This window comes from Solanum tuberosum, unplaced genomic scaffold, assembly GCF_000226075.1.
Source record: "Solanum tuberosum cultivar DM 1-3 516 R44 unplaced genomic scaffold, SolTub_3.0 scf00783, whole genome shotgun sequence".
NCBI classification, from domain to species: domain Eukaryota; kingdom Viridiplantae; phylum Streptophyta; class Magnoliopsida; order Solanales; family Solanaceae; genus Solanum; species Solanum tuberosum.
Window position 1 is genome coordinate 98,965 of NW_006239695.1, and position 4,313 is coordinate 103,277.

Consider the following 4,313-nt stretch of genomic DNA (forward strand, 5'->3'; position numbering starts at 1 on the left):
TTCCATAAAGCAAATTGATTATAGAGTTCCACTCCAAACGAAAAGTACAAATATTGTAGGCCAACACAACTCATCTTGATAGATATTACATCCGACATTATCCTTCCTCTATTATTATTATAAGGTAGAAGTAGAACTTAGTCGTTCTATTTTTTCCAATAAAAAAAAAAAGAAAGCTTAAATGAGAAAAGGAAAACACACAAGCAAATTAAAGGCACACAAACTTATTTATAGAAAATAATTCATATTGTGTTGGCCATGAATGATGGATCCTTTACTAGTGGCAGCTGTAGGTATGTGCAAGAACATCGTAGAGACAACGGGGACATGTCCGAACATAACAATCACTACTCTGTCGACAGGATCCACCACAACCACCCAACAAGTTATAACCATTCACTTTTGATTTCAAATCTGTTACGTCTCTCGCAGCATCTATTTTCACTTTCGTAGACTCATCCAAATAAACTAATTGAAAAATCAAATAAAATATTGTTATTCAAATGTATAAAAGATAATAAACATATATATACCAATTATCAAATAAAATAAAAAGATATATAATGAGGCGTAGAAATATATAAATTATTTACCAGACATCACCAAAATAGCAATAGTGAAATAGAAAGCGTAATTGCGAGCCATGACAACAATACTATTATTGCTAAGAAGAAGGAGAAAGATATAGACGTATAGGAGAATTATGTGTTATGGCAATGCAATATTTTGGTTCATGAAGGGCCATCATTTTATAGGCCTCTCTCCCCGATATTTCTGCCTTATCTAATTTACAACTTGTCCACAAATGTGTTATGTGTGTGGGGTGGGGGTTTCGCTTTTTTAAAGTGACTTATCCCTCCGTTTCAAATTGAGTGACCTATTTTGAAGATTTAATATCTCAGATGGTCACTCAACTTTCAATAGTTCACTTAGAAAGTCACTTAACTTTGAGTTGTTCACTTCAAAAGTCACTCAACTTTGTTTTATAACTGAAAAGTCACTCAACTATTATAGTTTACTTAAAAAGTCACGTAACTATTGATATTTTACTTAAAAAGCCACCCAACTAATTTTAATTATTTTTTTTCATTAAATTTTGTAAAATACAAATAAAATATTAACTATTTTAAAAAAATAAAATAAGATGCTTATTTTAATTATTTTATTGAATTTTGTTGAAGTATAATTTTTCTTTTTACCTACTTTTTTTTTTTTTAAAAGGGCACTGTGCTGAGTATTTTTTATTACTTCTTATCAATTCCAACTCTTTGGATCATTTTTAACATATTTAATTCCAGTTATATGATTGCTAAAACATAAAAAGTTTTTTGTGGGGTCAATTGCTACGGTATGTTTTTTTTTAAAAAAATATACTAATTAAATAATTCGGATTAACAAAATAATTAGAATAAATATCTTATTATTTCTTTAAAAAATAGTTTAACATAAAAATAAATTTCAATAAAATTTTATGAAAAAAATTTAAATTGATTGAGTGACTTTCTAAGTGAAATATCAATAGTTAAGTGACATTCTAAGTGAAACCTCAATAGTCGAGTGACTTTTGAGTTATAAAACAACGTTGAGTGACTTTCTAAGTGGACAACTCAAAGTTGAATGACTTTAAATTGAACAATTCAAAGTTGAGTGACCATATGAGATATTAACTCCTATTTTGAATTATCACAAAATTTAAAAGAGTAAAGAAAACTTTTAGATTTTGTGGTCTAGAATTAAAAATTGTAAAATGTTATTTAATTTTGTGATTTTAAATATGTCATGTGAAAAGTTGAAACGCAAAAAAAACTAGGTCAAACAAATTGAAACTTCTAGGTTTTGTTTTTCTTGACTTTTTCCGTCTAAAAAAGTGTTTAAAAGCATTTTTGGTGTTTTCTAAACACTTTCAAATATTTTTTTTAAAAAAAAAAACTACTTTAAATAAATCAATCCATATACTCACTTATATTTGATAGCCTTTTAATTTTATGTACTTCTTACACTTTGTTTGGATCATTGTTAGCCATTGTTTCATAATGTATTGTATTGTATAATTGTATTGTATGGTAGATACAATGTTTGGCTAGACTGTATTGTTTGTTGTTGTTTAATAACATTTTTATTGTTTGGTTTGACTGTATCTTACTATATTGTAATTTATAAATTTACTAAAATATCCTTAATTATTCTAGGGTAGGAGGTTTGACTAGAATTAAATAATATAGGGTAAAGGGTAAAATAGTATTATGAAATATTATGTAAGGATATAATTAGAAAAAGAAATTAAGTAACAATGGGAACACACCAAATCGGTTGTTCCAAAAATGGGAGTTTTCATTGTTACGTAACAACGAAATTTAACAATACAATACAATACAATACAATACATTTAAGTAACAATCAAAACAAACATCGTAGGTATGATAACGATACAATACAATACAATGGATAACAATGATCCAAACATAGTATTAGTAAAACAATCACTTTTACATATAAATTATCCAGTAAAATCATTTTCTTCTCATCAGTTTGTAAATGGCCATAAGTTATATTGTTAGGAAGTTGAATGAATGAAGAGCAAAAATGGAGGATAAGTCCGGATGATGGGCAGCTTCCCTACCAGTCTCAGTGGAATGCTAGTGGGGGCTTCATACATTTGGAGTATTCATCCAAGTGGCTTACATCTCCTTTTTTTCCTTTTCCCTTTCACACTAAATATATTAAACACTAATATGCCAGATCAAAATTCATTATTAATTAAACGATGAGATAAAATCTTTAAATAATTCATATATAGGAGTAACAAAATAAAATGAAATTTATGACCTAATGGAAATATTTTTGTGCGTTTGATGGGCAAGGAAATTAGTCGAAAATTTAGTTACACATACATTTTTGTGATAAAAGGGTTGTTGATATGAATATATTTATTTTTATGAAATGATATTAAAGAGATTATTACAGTATCCATAATCCTTTTGTAAATTCTGTATATAAAGGGTAGCGCTGATATTAAGTTTTTGCCGACATGCCAAAAATGAAAGAAGGCTTTGATTTCTTCTCTCTAATTTTTTCGGCTGTGAGTGTGTTTGACTCTCTCTACCTTACTTATTGTTCTTTTTCTTCTTAGCTGAAAAGTGATAATGACTTGCATCTTTCTCGTTCATGAACTTAGATTTAGTGTTAGGGGTTGTTTGGTAGAGTGTATTAAGAAATATAAAGCATGTATTAGGTGTGTGTATTAGTAGTACCTTGTTTGATACATTTTTTCATGCCATGTATAACTAATGCAGGCATTAGTTATACACTCTATTGTGTATTAAGTTGTGTATTACTAATATCAAGGAATTCTAGGTATTAGTAATACATAGCATTTTAACACTTGCATTAGATCAAATAATTACAAAAACTACCCTTTAAAAGCCTTTTCATTTTCTTTGTTGTCATAAGTTTTTGTTTTTATTTTTATTTGCTTTTCGGTGTCTTAATAGACTTTATGGCCTTTTAAGTTATTTTTAAAAAAAAAATCTAATTTCAATATAATTTAATCAAAATTTTTACTATTGTGACAATAAATTTGATAAAAAAAAATATTTGCCAACTTTCACAAAAATATTTTGACTCAATAGTATAACTATTTAATACTATTTTTTAAAAAAAAGAAAAAGATGAAGAGTTAATGATGTTTTAGCAAATAAATCTTTTTTGATGTTTTAGCAAAGAACTTTCTTGCAAAGGAAGTGTACAAATAACTAAAGTATGAAGGGTATTTTTGTAAACATATATTATTTAATAGTAATTATGCAAGATTTGTTATTTCTAATACATCAAACCAAACAATGTATAAGAAATAATACTTGCATTACTAATGCACGCACTACTAATGCAAGCATTACTAATGCACCCTATTTTGCATTGTTCTTATACACTCTACCAAACGACCCCTTAGTGTTAGTGATAGTGGAGTAGTTCTACCAATGATAAACAAAATTTAAATTCATAACCCTAAATCAATACAAAACATCAAAAATCGATTTTTTTTTGTTCTATTTTGGTTTTTATTTAATCCTAATACTGCACGCACAGTAACAAAAACACATTTTAGCGGTAAAAAATACACACATAAGTAATTATCAAAAAGTCCTAGAGCCTTTCATTATCTAGTAAGACCTAGAAATTTCATGATGTTAGAATGTATGCGTCCATTAATGATCACTGGACCAGGTCCCTCGACAAACTAATAGTGCGGAAAATAAATAACTCAAGGTAAATCAAACACAAGAGATTTTACGTGGAAACCCCCTTGCTCAAGG

General features: G+C 27.8%; 1 long non-coding RNA gene across 1 annotated transcript; it reads right to left on the reverse strand.

Moving 5' to 3' along the window:
- LOC102591342 (uncharacterized) lies at nt 1–946 on the reverse strand. Its single transcript, XR_368959.2, has 2 exons — nt 594–946; nt 1–468 (listed from the first exon to the last, which is right to left on the reverse strand). It is a non-coding gene; the product is annotated as an uncharacterized lncRNA (long non-coding RNA).
- Between the last annotated feature and the right edge of the window lie 3,367 nt (nt 947–4,313).